At 49.5% G+C, this 13,512-nt stretch overlaps 1 protein-coding gene across 23 annotated transcripts in view; it reads right to left on the bottom strand.

Annotated features, from left to right (window-relative positions):
- APBB2 (amyloid beta precursor protein binding family B member 2) overlaps positions 1 to 10,385 on the bottom strand; it is a 371,757-nt gene extending 361,372 nt beyond the window's left edge. For 8 of the 23 annotated variants that reach the window (XM_072737818.1, XM_072737833.1, XM_072737842.1 and 5 more), the window contains exon 1: positions 10,160 to 10,370. The gene's annotated coding sequence lies outside the window, so the exon portion shown is untranslated. Of the gene's footprint in view, positions 1 to 8,777; positions 8,795 to 9,387; positions 9,718 to 10,159 lie in introns of those variants that run through there. The other 15 variants (XM_072737821.1, XM_072737836.1, XM_072737844.1 and 12 more) reach the window with 10 other exon arrangements.
- Between the last annotated feature and the right edge of the window lie 3,127 nt (positions 10,386 to 13,512).

Raw genomic sequence — 13,512 nt, 5'->3', positions numbered from 1 at the left:
TCCTCTGCAGCATTCTCGTGTCCTTAAATTGCACCTCTCTATGTCATGATCTTGATAGACCTGGTCGTCACTTCCTGCCACTCAGGACACAGCCAAATAGACACCTACTCACCACGTGATCTGAAGGAGCCCACTGGGCACTTTTCATGACATCACCCATCTCTGTCTTCTTCATGGCACCTCCCACCCAGAAAGCAGGAGTGTTTTACTCAGTGCCATATCCTAGGGCCTACTGGCACATAGCAGGTGTTCAATGAACATTTATGGACTAAGTGAGTACATGAAGTGTTCTAGCCATCCCTCTCACTGGCTTGGAGAAATGATTACTTAAACATCTGGTTACATTTAAGACCAGTTCAGTAAGATTTATTACTTCAAATAAAAAGGCCACAGTTATGCTATGGTCACTAAATTAAATGACATCTGCATTTCTTTGGATGCCTATTTTCATACTAAGGTGACTATTTAAAAACCTATGTATTTTTTGAGTCATTCCAGGAACAATAATGGGTTTAATATGAGCTCCCCTCCTAGACCTTTCTAGAATTTAGACACCAAACCACATAGTTAACTGGGTCTTGTGTTAACCAACCGCATGCCGATGTCCTTAACATCATGGTATAAACCTATACCGTCACAACTGGGGGTAGACTGTCAGAAGAACTAGGTGTCACACATGTTCTGGGGCATATTTATTAAAGCTTCCAATGACAAAATTACTTCTCATTCACAAATTAATTCTTTGACAGAGAATGATTGAGCATCCAGGATTTCTAAGCCCTGAGAGCACAAAGACAAACCAGTAGCAGTGTGATCCCTCAAGGGGTTACAGGTTAGGAGCCAAGCCAGGGAGGTAAGCAGGTGCAATGCAGTGTGACCCAAAGGGCACGATGGAGGACAGGGTACCAGGAGCTCACTGTGGCAGCAAGAGCCAGTCATCCTGTTCTGGGTGACCGTGTCACCAGTGGTCTTCCAAGTGTGGTCCCCAGTCCAGCAGCATCAACATCACCTGGGAAATTGTCAGAGGTATGGATTTTGACTGGGCCACATCACAGGCCTCCGAATCAGAAATCAGACCAGCAATGTCTACTTTAGTAAGCCCTCGGGTCATTCTGACACACACTGAGGTGGATGATGATTAAGCCACTTTGTGCAGGAGGAACAAAAAATGTCAAGGAAGTGAAGAATACACAGACAATAAGGATGGTTGCAGGTGACGGGAACACAGGATAAAAGCCCGAAGGCCAGAGAAAACCAGGCATGTTGAAAGAACGGTGTGGCTCAAAGCTCAGAGCAAGAGATGGAAAGCAAAGCAGTATCATGAAGGGTACCAGGTGCGATGCCAAGAAGCTGGCCCGTCGTCGTGAGGGCAGTGAGTGAGGAGCCCCTGGAGGGCTGGGATGGGCATGCCCGGACCTGTAGAGGATTTCTGAAGATCACCTTGGAGGCAATGCAGAGCATAAACAGAGAGGCCATGGGGGATGAGAGGTGATAGTAGTGGGACACAATCCGCAACAGCAGGGCTCCACGTGGGGGCCTGGAGTCAGGGGCGCCTTCCACAGCTGCACAGATGGAGGCGCCAGGCACGCTGTGGACTACCCTGAGCATCCCTTCCCTTTGGAAGCCTTGTCTGCACACACCCCCCCCCCCCCCCACACACACACACACACACACCCAACCAGGGCAAATGCTGATGGAGAAGCACTAAGCACTTCCCACCCTCCCCTCCTGGTAGCACAAAGCACATTTTATCACAGTTGCCAGCTTTCCCTACAGCCAGAGAGCTTCAGGATGACAGTGGCCATCCGGGTCGGTTTCCACCCTGGTCAGTTTCCACAGGCAGCATCTGGAACAGTGCCCAGCGCTTCGGAAGCCAAACTGAATGAATGGAGCTGGACAGGCCAGGAGGCCACTGAGAGGCCACTGCCCTCATCCGGGGATGAGATGACCGTGTCATCGGGAAGGAATCCGAAAGCTTATGATGAACTGAACATCTTCATTTTTCTCCGGTCTGTGGATCCCATTCAAAACACAGAATGAAAATCTTTTCAAGTCAATTATGCTAGGAAAATTTGACAGTAAATTTGATCTGCTAAGTGGAGGCCACAAGTCAGCAAGGACCATGGTTTGAGCACTTTTGCAAGTGAAAATAAGACACAGTTCTAGGCCACAAAGACACTGTCACCTGAGATAACAAGTTTGCCCCCTTTTGTTTTCAGAACAAAACAAGACTCCGAAACCTTGAAGTAGAAGACCGAGACATTTTAAATCCCACTGACACAGCTTGCATCTTTGCTTTGATTTTTAGAAATGATTTCAAGCAGGCAGATGTTGTGACCCAATTACAGGGTATTTTAGAAGGAGTAGGCACCTAACTTGGGGGTGGAGCCGGTGGGCGTAGAGGGAAGAGTTAGTTACTAAGCAGGCACTACCACCTGCCTCTCAGTCTTGCATGGAATTTTATAGAGACGGGAGCTGTGACAATCAGGAAGTAAGGCAGCTCTCCCTTGACCTGCTTCCTGTTTTCTCACCATTCCCAAAATAGACAGAGCTAAGGAAAATCGTAAATATATTTCTGCGCCCTCCAGGGAACGGTTCATTAAGGGCATAAATTTGGGTCCCTGGGAAAAAAAGGATGAAAGACAAAGCTATCAAAGTCCTAGAATCAAGAGGTGGAAAGAGTGAAAAATAAAATCTATGGACAAAAAGGAACCAGAGAAAGAAAAACAGTGGCCAGTTCTTACACCAAAGCATAATAGGGGGTGGTGCCACAAACTTGGCTGCCCTGGATTCCCTAAATTCAACCTCTTTGGAGTCAAAAGTTAGTTTTTGCTTAAAATAAATAACAACTGTTAAGATCTTCCTTTATGCCAAATATTATTCATTATTATATTCCTATATTAACTCATGAAATCCACTTAACCGTATCATATATAGTATTCCTACTTATGGATAAGGGAACTAAAGCACTGTAAATTCTGTTCTCCACCTGTAATTCTGCAATTCTGTTGGCCTCAGTCATATGGCTGTTAAATTGCCCAGCAATATTGGAACCCTAAGAGTCTGGCTCTTAACCACCAAATCCCTACTACTTCCCTGCAGGGCTGTCTTGTGCATGTACTTCCTGTAGGACATTTACAAGCATCCTTGGCTTCTACCCCACTAGATGCCAGCAGTACTCCTTCGAAAGCCATGACAATCAGAAACATCTCCAGATACTGACAATATTCCCTGGAGAGCAAAACTGCCCTCCTCCCTTGTTGAGAACTATAGCTATAAAGACTTGAAAGTGCAAATCTCTAGGTTCTCTTTGGAAGGTGTTGCAAATCCCAGGTGTTGGATAGAAGGAACAGGCTAAGACAATTCTATGAAGGCAAGGAAAAATGGAAAAGGAGTTAGCTGAAGGGTTTTCTGTAGTGGGGGTTTACAGGAGTCCCTTGCCACAGCTCCTATATTCCATGAGGCCTCTCCACTCCCATGGAGACAGGACCACTTGCTCAGACCTCACACACATGCCTCTACCGTAGCACCATATCATCAGTGCTCTGGTACATTCCTGTCTGTCTTCCTGAACTCTGCACAGTACCTGGCACAAAGTATGTCCTCAAAAAACATTTGCTGAACAAAGACATGAACAAAGAAAGCTAAGTTTCCCTGTCACACACACACAAAAAAAGTCTGTCTTCACTAGTGATCTGAAAAATGTATAAATAAATAAAGCTTGGTTACTGGAGAAGATAAGAGATTCTGGTCAGATATCAGAAGAACATGAAGTTGAACCAGTGCTTCTCGAAGCATCTATACCCCTGTGAGTCCAGACTATGCCTCAGTTAAGTTCAGAAATTTTGTATTGGTTCACTTATGGAAAAATCAGCTCAAGAAACCTAACTCATACTAAAGAAATTCTAATTTATTCACTTCCACTGACAAATAGTACTGCCTAGCAAATCAGCAGATCCACCTCTTTTGATCTCTCTTGCCCAGGTCAAAAGTCCCCTTGGGAAATCAAATGAAGATCAGAAGGTAAGAACAGAGCTGGCATCCAGGAGCATGCTGGATGCTCCCAAAGGGAGGAACCATCATCTGGGGTGCTGAAGTTCTTTCTCCAGACCCACCGCTTGGGCAACCAGAAATCTTGAGTCAGCCACAGGCAGCCGGAGAACCCTGGAAACACTCACTTCACCTTTTTCCAGTCATCGGAAGCCTCTGTCATTCTAGCATTGCCTCATGATAGGCGCATGACAACTAATCAGATTCCAGTGTATTTTATTTACAACAGAAACATTCTAGACTGCAATCTGTCCAGAGAGGTTACACAGCAACGCCTAGTCAGACAAATTTAGAAATGATATTTGGATTTTCTGCTACTCAATTTGTATCCACATGAAAGAAATGCATATTGGAGACATAATATGAAAGAACTAATTCCATCATTAAATATGTGGATTTAAAAAATAAAAAATAAAAATAAATAAATAAATAAATAAATAAATATGTGGATTTACAGTAATGTCCATTTTGAAAATGAATGAAAGGTGAAATTTTCACCTTTTTCCCAAATGGTGAATTTAGGAAGGTTCTTCACTCATAAGAGAGGAGACAAGGAGAAGGTACCCCAAAGGACTAAGTGAAATGTTTCCTGTATAACACGAGGCACACAGTTGACCCTTAATTACCAAATGTTATTTCTTCATTCTGTTAGGATCTCCAGCAACCATGGGGCCTCCATATTGATTAGTTACAGGGTAAGTGTCACTGTTTACTATAAAGGCTTTAGTGAAAAGGACCTCAGTTTCCTTATCTCTAAAATGGGAACAGCACCACAGCATTTTGTAAGACTTAAATAAGGTAATAGTGATAAAGCTCTTAACACAAAGAGCTCTATAATAACATTAATACTATATTATCAATGATGATCAGCAAGATCCAGATATCATTTAGCATAGATTTTTCAAATATCATCTTTAAATATATTATTTTCTTAACCTACTATTTAAAACACAGGAATAATTTGGGTTTGCAATGCCTTGAGCAAATTATTCTTAGGTTCCTCCAGCGATTCATCAAGGCTTGCTCTGGAAGACATGATATTGCAAAGGTCCAAACCAAGCTGGCTATTACACCACTTGTGTTTCTACGGCCTTGACTCCATCAGCATTTCCTAGAATCACCAACCCCATATTGCTAAAGTGTGCCGCCTTCACAGAAAGAGGCCTGTGTGCAAAGAAACCAACACTAGGATCTGTCATTTTGAGGCTTTGCCTGCTGAAATTCACATTACAATCAGTTGTCCTTTCTGCTCTCTCAGACCCTCATCTTTCATTTTGGCACTTCCATTGACATTCTTGGGCTATAATTCAAAAATATCTGCTGGTTCCCAGAGCACTTTCAAAATTAGTTTCTTCTAAGCTCCTAAGACCCTGAGTCTATACCAGTGACCCTACATTCCTGGAAGGCCCAGAGGCCCCATCAACCCACCCATAAGCTCCAGTTTGGCCGGGCCTCCACTACTCACTCTATCCCAAGGGCATGGCTCTCAACATCTCAAGCCCAGCTTCCCAGACTTATCAATTTCATGGACCATTAAGCTGCCAAATAAAAATATTCCCATCAAATCATAAAAGGATTCTTATCCCCAAATCAGAAGGGTATAGTCTCAGAGAAAAAAGGACACATATCCTCAATTGGACACACTTACAAAATATTCACTACAACATCATCATTATTTTGATAAGGACAGCAAACACATCACTGACAGCAATGGCCTATGGACCTAATACTGTGCTTTGCACTTTTAAATTGTGAGTGGAAACTAAAATCTGATGTATAGGGCATCAATTCTGGAAACATTACATCTTATACCACTGTGATGCCAAGCCTTCCTTCTTTAAAAAGTGTTTCCCTTCACTCTCTAGAGCTCTCTGCAAGTTCTCTCCAGCCTCATGCCCCTAGGTACACACTCCTAGCTCAGTTATAAAACTACATTCTTCTTAGTCAATTTTAAAAGAAAAACACAAACCCAAACTACTCTTCCTCCCACTCTAAGCATTCCTAAAGCATAGAGTTACACTTTAAAAACCTCAGCTATTACATAGCAGACAAAATCTTGCAAGATTTCCACAGGAGGCAAAGAGTAGTTCACCTTATCTACAATCACTGTCAAATCATTAATAAGCAAAGAAACACCTTAATCCATAATTCCATACCATTCATTTTTTCCATGTTCTCTTCCCATCTTTCTCCATAGAAGTCTGTACATCTCATGTAGCAATAAATTACACAGTAAGACTTTTCTGATGATAAGAGTAATGCCTGTCCTAGCATCCATTCAGTGCTTAGGAAACCAGGTAAGATTCAAACATTATAGAAATAAGATTATGCAGAAAAGGAATGTCTCCTATGAGTCTACACCTAAAGGCCTCTAATACTTTTAAACTGATGTAGGCTTCTTACTTTTTGCCAATTTGTAGTGACTTGACTGTCTTCTGCTCTTCGTGTGCTTCCTCTCTTATGGCTCTCACCTCTTGTTCAAAGTTATCACTCCACTCCTACCAGATGCCCAGCAACCCTGCAGCCTGGTTAATATCAGAAGTGCTAGATTCACTGTCTGTTTATTATCAACTATTAAAATATGGGTAACAACCCTGGCATCTCCTCACCTGCCCCACTGAAAGGTTCATTCAGGACATTGAGCTTTGGGAGCATCGTGAAAGCAAAGTGTACTACAAACACCAAAAGGACCAGTTTCCTTTGCTTTCTGACCCATCACCATAACTTGCCAAGAGAAAAAAACAAAAAAAGTTCACAATCTTGCCAAAGTAGAGTAGGTACATTCCACCAGCCACAACTCCTGTTACTGCAGTAGCTGACCCTGGACACCTGGACACCTGCCCAATAGAGGGATTGTGCTAACATGAAATGATGATGAGAATTTTATTCTAGAGACCAAGGGCTACATTTCTAATCAAAGGCTAAAGAGAGAGAGGATGGAGACATGGAACAGGCTGGCCAAAATTTCACTTAAGTGGGCCCGAAACCCAAGACACAGGACACCTTCCTCTGTGGTGGCTCCTTTCTCAGCTTATCTGCATGCCCAAGAGCAGAGACTCACCTCAGAAGATGCTATGAAACAGTTTCAGATATCTAGTGTGCTTTATCCAAATCTAATCATCCCCTTATCTCCTACCTAGACTTGGAAGGGCCACAGAGTTAATTTTATGACAACCATTCTTTAACAAAAACTAAAAAGGCAGTCAGGATTTGGCCAAAAAAAGGGCGGGGGTGGGGGGAGATTCCTCAAAGCAGGACAGGCCAGACTCTGTGAAACAAAATCACCTTCATGTAATGCTCTACATGCAGTACCCCTCCTCCAAAGGTTGCATCATAGACCCTTGAAACCGGACAAAAGAACTCAACAGGCATCCAGAGAATGCACTGTACTGCAACTCTCTCATTGTACAGATGGAAAAACTAAGGCCCAGAAAAATAAACTGACATTCCCAAGATCACACACAGCAAGTTAAAGTAGCAGAAGAGTCTGGCCCAGAAGGCAAGTGTTGGAAGTCACTGGTTGATGGTCTTTGCACCAAATCCCACCAGGCTACTGCAGAGAATCTGTCACTCTGACTCTGACAAACTATTGCAACTGTATCGGGTTGATACAGAGCAAGCATTAAACAAATATTAAGTTTCCTTAACCCAAAGAAGGGAAATAAGTATCACCCACATAACTAGTAATACCTTCTTAAAATAGTTTCCTAAAAGTCTTACAGCTATGGAAAATTCAAGGTGTTATAATATCAGACTAATGTCTATTTTAAAAGTGTAACTGGGGTGCCTGGATGGTTCAGTGGGTTAAGCATCAGATACTTGATTTCAGCTTAGGTCCTAATCTCAGGCTAGTGACTTCAAGCCCCACATTGGGTGTGAAGCCTATTTAAAATATTTTTTTTAAAGTGTAACTAAGAAAAAGATGCAGAGAAACATTACATTTTCCTTAAAAGATAAATTTAGATATTCTGACATCAGAGCTGTCCCCATAACCCTGTACTACTAATATTATGGCAGGCTTTTTAGTATTAATTCCTGTTGTAATGGGGGGGGGGGAATTCAGTATTTTTCTGGTGGCAGGAAAAGAAACAGTCATTAAAAAGTTGAAACATGACATAAAAAGAGTAACAATTTTAAAATACGTTATCTTTATACATGCGGATTCTTGCAACACTTAGTAGTCTTTTCTTAAAATAATTTTGTAGTCTCTTATTCACATTACTCCAGTTAAATGTAAAATGCCGATCTTTTACACTTCAGTTCATTAAGCTTTTCCACTACCACTTTATAAAAGTTTCAGAAAGTGCGGAATGGTGCTGGCTGCTTGAGGGCGAATTATCTAGTCAAAAGCATCCTTTGGAAAAGAGAATAGAAGTTCAAGAAAACTCCTTCCCTAGAAAACAATCTCAACTTTAGAATCCTTTCTCAAAGCCTCTGAGCAAATATCTAGGGATATCCCTAGATTCTGAAGACTCTAAGTGATGGGGGGGTGGGGGGGGGGAGCCACACTGTAAAATGATGACAAAAGGCCAGCAACAGAAATCTTGATCTGCTTGCTTCTCCCCTGGTGTTCCGACCACCAGCCCATTGTACTCTACTGCCACCTGCGTTCTCCGGGCATCTCCCCTAGCGCAGACGTTTCTCATCCATTTGCTACATGCCATCCCTTGCAATAAGTGCATTTCTAAGATTCTGCAAGTTACGACAAACAATTGTTGAGCAATTACCGTTCTCAAGCTACAAACGGAAAACACATCTGAGCGGCTACCGAAGTTCCAGAAGAAATCCCCCTTTAAAGATTATATGTCCCTGGAAGGCCAGCTCCACCAAGTCCGGCATCCTTCATTATCACGGCCATCTGGGGACAAACGGAAGCCCATGACACGGAGAAATAAATAAATAGAGGCTTAAGAGACCTAAACCCAGAACGACAGATCAGGGTGCCACTGCTGGGTGGTTTAAATCGGTCAAATATCAGAACAAATGACACACAGTTGCCAATCTCCCAAAGTTTCCTCATTTCTTGGAACCGAAAGCAGCACTGCTGGCATCGTTTTATGACAACCCTTCAGAGATTTCACCTAAGTGATCGCGTGCAAAGGGACACCAGTGACGGAGGGACCTCTCAACACTATGCCCTCCGAGAGTCCAGTCCTGCCCGGGCTTCCCACACCGACCCTTATTTCCAGCCCCCGCCCCCCCCCCCCCCCAACCACTCAATCCACCCAAAAACGCTTGTTGACAGTCGCGGCTCTAAACTGCGCAAACTTGGCTACGAAACGGCTACAACCCGAAATCTGATTTCTCCCACGACCCCTCAGCTCCGGAGCCCTTCACCTGCGGTCCAGGCCGCCTCGCATTGTCTCCTCGGGACTCCGCATCCCTCCCCGCCCAGCGCTGTCACCGTCGCACCAATGTCATTTCCAGCGTCCGGCTCCACGCAGCGCGGCGGGCGGCGGAGCGGCTCTCGGGACCCCGGGGCCCGCCTCCCCGGTTCGGTCCCCTCCGCACAGCCATTTTCTAGCTCAAACGCTCCGTGCCTGCGAGGGGGGACCGAACTTTTCCCCCGTGGTCTCCCCGCGGCCAGCGTCGCAACCCCCGAGGAGCCGGCGCCGCCTGCGAGTCCCCGGCAGGAGCGCGCCGCCCGGGAGGAGGGGAGCCCGGCGCGCAGCCGACCCGGTGCCAGGGCAGGGGGTGTGCGCCCTGCCCGCCCGCGCCCGCCCTCCCCGTGCGCTCCGCAGCCCCCCCCGGCGCACCCCCCGACCCCGTCTCCCGCGCCCAGGCCCGGCCGAGCCCGGGCTGCCGCGGGAAGGAGGGCGCCGGCAAGCGAGAGGGAGGCAAGTCCAGGAGTGCGCCCGCGGTGGCCCCGCACTCCGCCACCCGCGCCCGCTGCAGATGCGGCGGCAGCTGCTGCAGCTGTGGCTGCGGCGGGGCGGGCGGCGGGGGCCGCGCGGCCCCGGGGCCGGCAGGAGAGGAGCAGCCGCCGGGGCTGCACGCAGCCGCTCGTCGCACGCCGCTGCCGCTGCCGCCGCCGCTGCCCGGCTCTGCCGCCCGCACTCCCGGGCCGCCCGGGGTCCAGGGCGCAAGCAAGGAAGAAGGCGAGGCTCACCGGCGGTGCGCGCCGCGCTCGCTCCGGCCCCGGCCCCGGCCCCGGCCCCGGCGCCCGGCGGCTCGGCTCCAGTCTCGCCTTCTCCCCGGAGCGCCCGGATCGGCTGCGGCTGCAGCGCACGAGCTTCCTACTTGAGACCAGGACGGGCTCCGGCGACTGAGCATGCCCAGTGCCGCTCGGCGAGTCCCGCGCAGGCAGCGGCGCCGGCCGGATTCCACTTCTCCAGGCTTTGGCGGCGGCTGCGCCACGAGAGGCTGGAGGGGCCCGGCCGCGCGGGGGCCGAACCCGGGAAGGCGGGGCCGGGGGCGGGGGCCGAGGAGGAGGGGGCGGGCCGCGCTCCGAGGGCGACCCCTGCAGGCAGAGGCTCGCGGCCTCTGGGACCCTCGGTGCCCCGCTCGCGGCGGAGGACGGCGGGAGGCAGGGGGGCCCGGGAGGCGCGATGCAGCCCAGCATCCCCTCCATGCGGCCTGGCGCCTGTCTGCACCAAAAGGCAGCTGGGCAGCCTCATCCCTGGCTAGTCCTTTCCCCCGCACGTCCGCAATCCTTTATAATGGGAAAATGCACCCAGAGGAAAGCTGCCCACACCCACCCAGCTGCAACTTGGAGGCGAGAACTTCTGCCTGCTTATCCAGAACCCCAGGCGTATGCCACACACACACACTCACACACACACACACACACACACACACACACCACTCCTTGATGTGAAAATCACAGCAAGATCACTTCAGGGGAGAAACATACCCGCAGGAGGAGAAAAGCATAATTTCCTTTTCACCTCCAGGAAAATTACCTATAATTCGATTTGTAAGCAGACGAGCAGATGCCTGAGAAGAAGGGATACTCGGTAAGCAGGAATCAGCGCTCTGCTCTGGACACTGCGGCTGGCATCCCACAAGCATCCCACAAGCATCCCCCAAGCATCCGTAGGGGGTTGTTCTTCACCAGTGCGGTGGTCCTCCAGCTGGAGGCTGCGTCAGAATCATCCCAGGGCTCGACAGCAATAAACGGACAGGTCTCACTCCCAGAGTCTCTGAATGAGTAGGTGTGCAGTGGGGCCCAAAGCATCTGCACATCCAACACGTTCCCAGGTAATGCTGATGCCGCGGCCCGAGGACCACACTCTGAGAACCATCACTATACATACACGCACAGCCTTATCTATGATCTGTGTCAGGAGGATTATCCTAAAAGTGAATTAATAGTGGCTAGGAGGTTATGGCTTCTCCTCACTTATCCTCTTCCCCAAACTTCCAATATGCTCTAATTCCTCAAATAACAAACTCACACCTAGCGGGTCCTTATTCTCCGTGTGAGGTTTCTGTGTGGTTGTGACCGGCAGTGCTTTATTGCTTCCAATACCATGTATGTATGTATGGAGGATCCTCAAGGTCTCAAGGAAGCCTGGGAATACCATAGAATAATTAAAAAAAAAAAAAAAACAGACCCCCTGCCTTCGTAAAGCTTCCAGTCCAACGAGGTGGACCAGACATCCACCAAATAATCACTCAAAAAATGTCATATATTGGGATCCCTGGGTGGCTCAGCGGTTCAGCGCCTGCCTTTGGCCCAGGGCATGATCCTGGGGTCCCGGGATCGAGTCCCACATTGGGCTCCTGGCATGAAGCCTGCTTCTGTCTCTGTCTCTCTCTCTCATGAATAAATAAATTTTAAAAAATCTTTTTTTAAAATGTCATATAAAACACGGAGGATGCTAGGAGAGAGCTCTACTACACGTGTATAAAACTATATAAGGGTCCCTGATGCTGGCGCATATAGGGTTGTTAAGTACCTGGGGGAGCGGGGAGGGAAGCTGCCTTGCAGATTAATGGTTTCCGGCGTCTGCACCCCTAAAAACCTCTCCCACGAACAATTCTCGGAACCACCTGAAGGCCAACAATCACGTTGCTCCTTACTGCAACAGAAAACCGATATTGGCACTGAGTAATCCCTAGAAATCCATCAAAGTGCTCACCCTTAGGGCTGAGTCCCTGCCCCCCCCCCCCATATCGACCTACTGAGTCTGCGGACCACGCACAGCCAGAGGCCATGGGTCAACTCAACTTAATAAAATGCAGACCCCGAACTGGAAAGGCTTCCAGTGCTGGTCTCCGACCCTCAGGTCCAGAGGGGCGACGAAACCGGCCAACCCAAGACCACCCCGCCCCGCCCTTCAGCTGCAGGACCAGCCCCCACCCTTCCAGGCAGCTCCTCCAGCCGCGGCACGCCACTCCCTGGGACCCCACGGCTCCCCGCGGCCCCCCAGGACTCCCACCCCGCAGGGCCCGGGGCTCGGGCCCCTCCCGGCTCGGGCTCCTCCAGACCGGGAGGAAAACCCGCGGTGGAGTCGGCGGCGGCGGGGCGGGGCGGCGCGCGCAGGCGCAGTGGCCGCCAGGTTGGGCCGAGGAGGCGCCCGGCTCCACACCTGATGCAATCAGCCTTCCGGAAGCGGGCCCGGCCGCCGCGCTCACCCAGGAAACGCTTCGGCGCCCCCCACCCTGGCCGCCGCGCCCCCTGCGCGGGTGCCGAGCCTCCCCGCCGCCCGACTTCGCCCGGAGCGGAGGGCGACCTTCGGCGGCCCGCAGAGGGCCCGCGGGGGTCGGCGGGTCACCGCCCGCGAAAGCCGACTGTGGCCGCCCTAGCGGTGCCGTGGAAACGGCCCCGGACGTTCCGGGGCTGCTCGGGAGCTTCCCGTCCTGTGCGTTTGCCGAGGAGACCGGCGGAGGCGGGGAGGCCCCCAGCCTGCTCCGCTGGGCCCCTTCCCTTCGTCACACATCTTTCTCCCTCACTGAAGGGAACGTTTGGAGTAACAGTTTTCAGGCGGGAGGGACAGTTTTCGGGCAGGAGAGACAGTTTTCAGGCGGGAGGGACAGTTTTCGGGCAGGAGGGACAGTTTTCGGGCAGGAGAGACAGTTTTCAGGCGGGAGGGACAGTTTTCAGGCAGGAGGGACAGTTTTCGGGCAGGAGGGACAGTTTTCGGGCGGGAGGGACAGTTTTCAGGCAGGAGGGACAGTTTTCGGGCAGGAGAGACAGTTTTCGGGCAGGAGAGACAGTTTTCGGGCAGGAGAGACAGTTTTCGGGCAGGAGGGACAGTTTTCAGGCAGGAGGGACAGTTTTCGGGCAGGAGGGACAGTTTTCGGGCAGGAGAGACAGTTTTCAGGCGGGAGGGACAGTTTTCAGGCGGGAGGGACAGTTTTCAGGCAGGAGGGACAGTTTTCGGGCAGGAGGGACAGTTTTCAGGCGGGAGGGACAGTTTTCAGGCAGGAGGGACAGTTTTCGGGCAGGAGGGACAGTTTTCGGGCAGGAAGGTGAAACCTTCGTCTTTGCTAAATCTGTAGCAGCGCCCGTTATCC

Source organism: Vulpes vulpes, chromosome 14 (genome assembly GCF_048418805.1).
Source record: "Vulpes vulpes isolate BD-2025 chromosome 14, VulVul3, whole genome shotgun sequence".
NCBI classification, from domain to species: Eukaryota; Metazoa; Chordata; class Mammalia; order Carnivora; family Canidae; genus Vulpes; species Vulpes vulpes.
Note: the sequence above shows the minus strand (reverse complement) of the source record. Positions and strands in the feature narration are given on the sequence as shown.